At 35.8% G+C, this 7500-nt stretch overlaps 1 protein-coding gene across 2 annotated transcripts in view; it reads right to left on the bottom strand.

The window, feature by feature from the left end:
- Nucleotides 1-5805, bottom strand: part of plekhj1 (pleckstrin homology domain containing, family J member 1) — a 24491-nt gene extending 18686 nt beyond the window's left edge. Inside the window, exons 1-2 of one of the 2 annotated variants that reach the window (XR_009821362.1) lie at nt 5655-5805; nt 5398-5501 (exon numbers count right to left, since the gene is read on the bottom strand). The gene's annotated coding sequence lies outside the window, so the exon portion shown is untranslated. Of the gene's footprint in view, nt 1-4570; nt 4764-5397; nt 5502-5654 lie in introns of those variants that run through there. The other variant, XR_009821363.1, reaches the window with a different exon arrangement.
- Nucleotides 5806-7500: the final 1695 nt, after the last annotated feature.

The raw sequence follows: 7500 nt of genomic DNA, 5'->3' as shown, positions 1-7500 counted from the left end.
ATTGTTTGTTCCCAAATATTTTGAAGTTGCACAGATTACATTTTGGGCACATATGTGACTAAAATGGTTGTAAATTCAAGCCCTGGAAATATTACTTAATTACTTGAATTAAAGAAATATCTGGATCGGGATGATTTGGCTTGTATATAATATATTTATATATATATATATACATATATATATATATATATATATATATATATATATATATATATATATATATATATATATATATATATATATATATATATATATATATATATATTTATATATATATATATATATATATATATATACATATATATATATATATATATATATATATATATATATATACATATATATATATATATATATATATATATATATATATATATATATATATATATATATATATATATATATATATATATATATATATTATGGCAAGCCGTTAAGGAAATTAAATATATATGGAAGTCTGAATAGAAAAGAGAAACGTTTATATATACTGTAAATAAGAAAGACTTAGAGTCCGTCTGCTGATCTGAAAAAGAGCCAAAGCTGTCAAAGAGCTGAGGGGCCATCTTCAAAGTGCAATGCTGAAACAAATAATGCAAACAATAAAATGTAACTTCCAGGGCTTGAGATTAACGTAGTCCCGTCGTGCACGGGACGAAATTAAATGCTCCCCGGGACGATGGCTTTTAACCATTTTTTTTCTTTTTATGTATTTATTCATTTTACATTTTATATTAAATGTCTTGGTTTTTCCACCCTCTGAAAATCCTATGAAATGTTTAACAAGCCATCCTCTAATAATACAACAGCTATTAATGTAACAATACAATAAAACAAATATATTTAATGATGTTTTTTTCATTATTTTAACAATAGGCTAATGTATAATACACACAAAACTTAAAAACTAAATGATTTACAATTGCAGACACAAGGTTCTTGTTCTGCAGTGCTGTGTGCTAATGTGCTTCGTACACCTGCAGGACCGCAAGCAAGGTCGCAGAGAAAATGTGGACTGGTTTTGAGTGATGTGGGCATTTTCTATATGCACAAGTCCAAGGACCGCAAGCAAGATCGCAGAGAAAATGCGGACTGGATTTTGAGTGATGTGGGCATTTTCTACATGAACAAGTGGAATGGATTGGATACCGACGCACTAAAGAGGCTCTCTACCTTACGCTATGAAGTGAGGGGAAACTGAGTGAATAATGACAGGTTATATGATTATTTATTTAAACTCATATTCGGGCCACTTTATAATGAATATGTCGGCATGTATTTGCAAAAAAAATCTAAAAAAAAATAAATTGATTTTTTTATTATTATTATTTTTTTAACACCAAATTATTTAGTGGGGCTTAAGAACATTTTAGGGGGGCTTTAGCCCCCCTAAAATAGGCCTAACAACGCCAATGAGTATCATCCCTGCAGGACGAGGAATAGCTAAACATGCTTCACTACACATCGTAGGAGGATACAATAGCTCACTGGCGTCACAATGTAAACAAATGCCATGGGTGGATCTACACCTAACATCCACTGTATGATACCAAGTACAATAGCGTATCTAGTCGATACTACTATGATTGCATCAATATTTTTTATCGTCACAAAATCTCTTTTCCTTTTTGAAAAATTCATATTATATTTATAAACTCAGGAAATATGTCCATGGACATATGAGAACTTTGAATATGACCAATGTATGATCCTGTAACTACTTGGTATCGGATCGATACCCAAATTTGTGGTATCATCTAAAACTAATGTAAAGTATCAAACAACAGAAGAATAAGTGATTATTACATTTTAACAGAAGTGTAGATAGAACATGTTAAAAGAGAAAGTAAGCAGATATTAACAGTAAATGAACAAGTAGATAAATAATCAATTTTTACAGTTTGTCCTCTATAATGTTGACAGAATAATAGAATGATGAATGACACAATGTGTTACTGCATATGTCAGCAGACTAATTAGGAGCCTTTGTTTGTTTACTTACTACTAAAAGACAAGTTGTCTAGTATGTTCACTATTTATATTTGATGTACCCTATTATTTTTTGTTAAAATGAAGCAAATGTTTGGCATTTTTTTGTGGTCCCCTTTATTTAGAAAAGTATCCAAAAGTATTGAATATATTTTGGTACCGGTATGAAAATATTGGTTTTGAGACAACCTTAATCACTTCATCAAAGTACAGTGTTTTATTTTCCTATATTTAAACAAAGTGTTACTGTTAAAACTGTGTTTAATGTTCTAGTGACCGACACTATTAAATACACTTGTTAAATAAAACCTGCACTATTTTTTTAATGAATACTTACTACGCTACTGTATCATAATTCTGGTCATTACGCTTCAGGGCGCAGCCTGCGGTCTTCAGGCCAGGGTCTCCTAAAGATCCCCAAAACCCAATTTTAAAACCAGTGGAGACCTGGAATTTCAGGCTATAGCTCCCAGACTCTGGAACAACTTGCATCAGTCCCTCTGTGATCTTGACTGTGTTGACACTTTTAAGAAACATTTCAAGACTTATCATTTAGTTACTGCACTTTTTAACTATCGTTTTTAATCCTTTTTATGATGTTGTTTTAATTGAATTGTTGTTTTAATCCACCTATGTTTTGTACAACGTTTTGTGATTTTTTTCTGTTAAAAGTGCTTTATGAATAAAATTTACTTACTTACTTACTTACATTATGGCGGTACTTTGAGCCAAGGGTTTTCTGAGATGAACCATTCATTGTTTGAGACACTCAATTAACCTTTTTTTGTCCCCATTTTAATTTAATTCAACCCTCCAAGGCTCCAAATGTCACTATCATTGACTACTGTAAATCAGGCCTGGGCAATTATTTTGCCTTCAGAGAAAAAAATGTGTCTGGGGGGCCGGTATATCTGATTTTTAGGAACACTAATACAAAACCTCACAATAATGTCTGATTGAATGCTAAAAACGTTATGACAGACTGCCTTAAAAAACTGAATGGAATTTTACATTCTTTACTGAATGAGACACCCAGAATTTACAATATTAACTATCAATCAATCAATCAATGTTTATTTATATAGCCCTAAATCACAAAAGTCTCAAAGGGCTGCACAAGCCACAACGACATCCTCGGCACAGAGCCCACACAAGGGACGTCGATGTGAATGACTATGAGAAACCTTGGGGAGGATCGCATATGTGGGTAACCCCCCCTCTAAGTACAGTCCCTAGTGGATCCAACATAACAGTGAGAGTCCAGTCCATAGTGGGGCCAGCAGGAGACCATCCCGAGCGGAGACAGGTCAGTAGCGCAGAGACGTCCCCAACCGATGCACAGGCGAGCGGTCCACCCCGGGTCCCAACTCTGGACAGCCAGCACCTCATCGGTCACCGGAACCGGAATAACCCGACGAGGGGCCAAAGGAGAAAAGAAAACGGCAGATCAACTGGTCTAAAAAGGGGGTTCTATTTAAAGGCTAGAGTATACAAATGAGTTTTAAGATGGGACTTAAATGCTTCTACTGAGGTAGCATCTCTAACTGTTACCGGGAGGGCATTCCATAGTACTGGAGCCCGAACAGAAAACGCTCTGTAGCCCGCAGACTTTTTTGGGCTCTGGGAATCACTAATAAGCCGGAGTTCTTTGAACGCAGATTTCTTGCCGGGACATATGGTACAATACAGTCAGCAAGATAGGATGGAGCTAGACCATGTAGTACTTTATACGTAAGTAGTAAAACCTTAAAGTCGCATCTTAAGTGCACAGGAAGCCAGTGCAGGTGGGCCAGTATAGGTGTAATATGATCAAACTTTCTTGTTCTTGTCAAGAGTCTAGCAGCCGCATTTTGTACCAACTGTAATCTTTTAATGCTAGATATAGGGAGACCCGAAAATAATACGTTACAGTAATCGAGACGAGACGTAACGAACGCATGAATAATAATCTCAGCGTCGCTAGTGGACAAAATGGAACGAATTTTAGCGATATTACGGAGATGAAAGAAGCTATGAATGATAAAACACTGAATATTGACAACATATGAACGTCACACCCCTTCTCGAGCGACATATTTTACAATCAAGCGAAACGCAACAAAAACAGCGAAATATAAACGCGAAGGGTAAAAAAAAACAACCCCACCTACAATCTGATACTTTGTTTTTAAAATCTCCTTCCGCGTTTGTCCCTGACACCCGCATTTCAGGCTGGCCGCTCTGGAAACACTCTGTGGAAACACTCCCCACCCACACGGCTTGGTGCTTCGTCTGAGCTGCTGGGACTTACATTACTATAGTAACTAATTAAATTACCATAGTAGCTAATTAGATTACAATAGTAATTAGTATATAATGCAAAAGCGCAGATTCCAACCATTGAAATACTTTCTATAGTTCAAGACTTACGATCATTAGAAAACATCACTGCACATCATAATGGCAGCTACAGTTTCCATCTTAAAGATCCATCCATCCATTTTATACCGCTTGTCCCTTTCGGGCGGTAGGCGGGGTACACCCTGGACAAGTGGCCACCTCATAGGGCCAACACAGATAGACAGACAACATTCACACTCACTGTAGAGGTCGCCCTCTAGTGGGTTCTTCAGACCACCACAGACGGCCAGGAATTCAGGTTATAACACTGTTTTATTGTTCCAATGGTCCAAAGTATTTTGCTTTTCAGCACAGTGTATTTTCTAATTCAATGGTGCAAAGTCTTTTGCTTTTCAACCCAGTCTCTCAGCAGCACCTCCAACTACAACTACTCGTTTCCTCACGGCTGCTCCCGATAAAGGCGACAGGTGATTAGCTAACAAGGCCCCCCTGTGCCATCCACGCACCTGTCACTGTCTTCGAGGCCGGTCCTGACACACCCCGTTCCGCGGCAGGCCCGCAGGCCACGCCCCCTTCCACACTCACATTCACACACTAGGGCCAATTTAGTGTTGCCAATCAACCTATCCCCAGGTGCATGTTTCTGGAGGTGGGAGGAAGCCGGAGTACCCAGAGAGAACCCATGCAGTCACGGGGAGAACATGCAAACTTCACAAAGATCTAAAAAAATGATTTGGGAATGTCCGGCGGGCCAGATTGAAAAGCTTAACGGGACGCATGCGGCCCCTGGGCCTTAATTTGCCCAGGTCTGATCTAAATGGACCTGAACGTGGTGGAATCAAGTCTAAACAAGCGAGTGTTGATGCCAGGAGCCTGCTACTTTTTCAGGCTGTGTCCCACAAACGTCAGGTGGGATGAGGGCTGATTATTGATGGTTAAGTGATTCATGCAGCAACCATCTCAGGACTACGGGGGTCATATTTCTCCAGAGCTGTGGCCACACCAGGTATTTATAGATGTGCAATAGTGTGCCTACACAATAGACAAATGTGTGTTGTTGTGTGTCACCAGCTGGTCTTGGGTGTTGTCGAACAGGCTTCCGCGGAGGAAGATCTTCTCTCGGTGGTCCTAGCTCTTCTTCAAAAGTCTCGTAGCTTTCCTCCATGCCTTTCCTGCACACAAAACGAAGGACGTCCTACTGTACACCGCTATAAATAGACGCGTGGAAGAAGTCCACCATGACACACATCAACATAATGAACAGGTACCACTATGTGACCGTCATGATGCCTAAACTTTGACCTTTGAGTGAAACATGGACCTACCTGCTTGGACATCTGGGGGTCCCGGCAGGGCTGCGTCCAGGGACCTTTGTCACAGAGCTGTTGTCCCCTCCTGGGGAGGTGGTGGCACTCAGTCCTGACAGTCAAGCACAGGTGCAGCACTAGAATAAAAACAAAAAAAGAGAAAGGGTGTCAAGTCAGAGGCGTTGACTGACGTCACGCATAAGCTGTTCCGCCGTCAAATCACAGCGCAGGGTTGTTGGCTGAGAAGTCACAGTACTAACAAGCATGCTGTTCCTTAAACCACCAGCAGAGGTCGCCGATGTACTCTGAGGATATTGTATATATACAGTATATATATATATTTTTTTATTGCTATTTTTTTTGGCTGCCCTGAAACTACTTTTTAATTTAATGAATTTTTTTTTATATACACCTTTATTTATAAAGTTCAACATTTACAGTAAACATTTACAGTAAAGAAAGATCGGTTAATGCCATTAACCGATCTTTTTCATATTTCTGAAATAATGTAAATATAAACATGTCATTATTTATATGTCAATTTAAATTTTAAATCTAATATATACATGTATATAAATGTGTGTGTGTGCGTATGTATGTATGTATGTATGTATGTGTGTATGTATGTATGTATAAATACATACATACATATATATATATACATACATACATACATACATACATACATACATACATACATACATACATACATACATATATATGTATATATATATATATATATATATATATATATATATATATATGTGTATATGTGTATATGTGTATAAATATATATATATATATATATATATATATATGTATATATATATATATATATATATATATATATATATATATATATATATATATATATATATATGTGTATATGTGTATAAATATAAGATATTGTCCTTCACTCTCACATTTCATGTATTTATTTTTCATCACCATTTAAAAATATAGATACAATGTCATATTTATTAAAAATATAATTTATGTATTTAATATTTTATGATATATTAATATTAAATATTTGTATTTACTTTCTATTCCTCAGATATATTACATATATGCAGTATATTACACACACATGTATGTATGTATATATATATATATATATATATATATATATATATATATATATATATATATATATATATATATATATATATATATATATATATATATATATATTTATACAGACCATTGGCGTTGTTAGTCCTAAATAATTTGGTGTTAAAAAAAAAAAAAAAAAAACATTTTTTTTTTTGTAGATTTTTTTTGCAAATACATGCCGACATATTCATTATAAAGTGGCCCGAATATGAGTTTAAATAAATAATCATATAACCTGTCATTATTCACTCAGTTTCCCCTCACTTCTTGGCGTAAGGTAGAGAGCCTCTTTAGTGCGTCGGTATCCAATCCATTCCACTTGTTCATATAGAAAATGCCCACATCACTCAAAATCCAGTCCGCATTTTCTCTGCGATCTTGCTTGCGGTCCTTGGACTTGTTCATATAGAAAATGCCCACATCACTCAAATCCAGTCCACATTTTCTCTGCGACCTTGCTTGCGGTCCTGCAGGTGTACGAAGCACATTAGCACACAGCACTGCAGAACAAGAACCTTGGGTCTGCAATTGTAAATCATTTAGTTTTTAAGTTTTGTGTGAATTATACATTAGCCTATTGTTAAAATAATGAAAAAAACATCATTAAATATATTTGTTTTATTGTATTGTTACATTAATAGCTGTTGTATTATTATAGGATGGCTTGTTAAACATTTCATAGGATTTTCAGAGGGTGGAAAAACCAAGACATTTAATATAAAATGTAAAATGAATAAATACATAAAAA

This window comes from Entelurus aequoreus, linkage group LG16 (genome assembly GCF_033978785.1).
Source record: "Entelurus aequoreus isolate RoL-2023_Sb linkage group LG16, RoL_Eaeq_v1.1, whole genome shotgun sequence".
NCBI classification, from domain to species: domain Eukaryota; kingdom Metazoa; phylum Chordata; class Actinopteri; order Syngnathiformes; family Syngnathidae; genus Entelurus; species Entelurus aequoreus.
The sequence above is the reverse complement of the archived record's forward strand: the minus strand, read 5'-3'. Positions and strand labels throughout refer to the sequence as shown.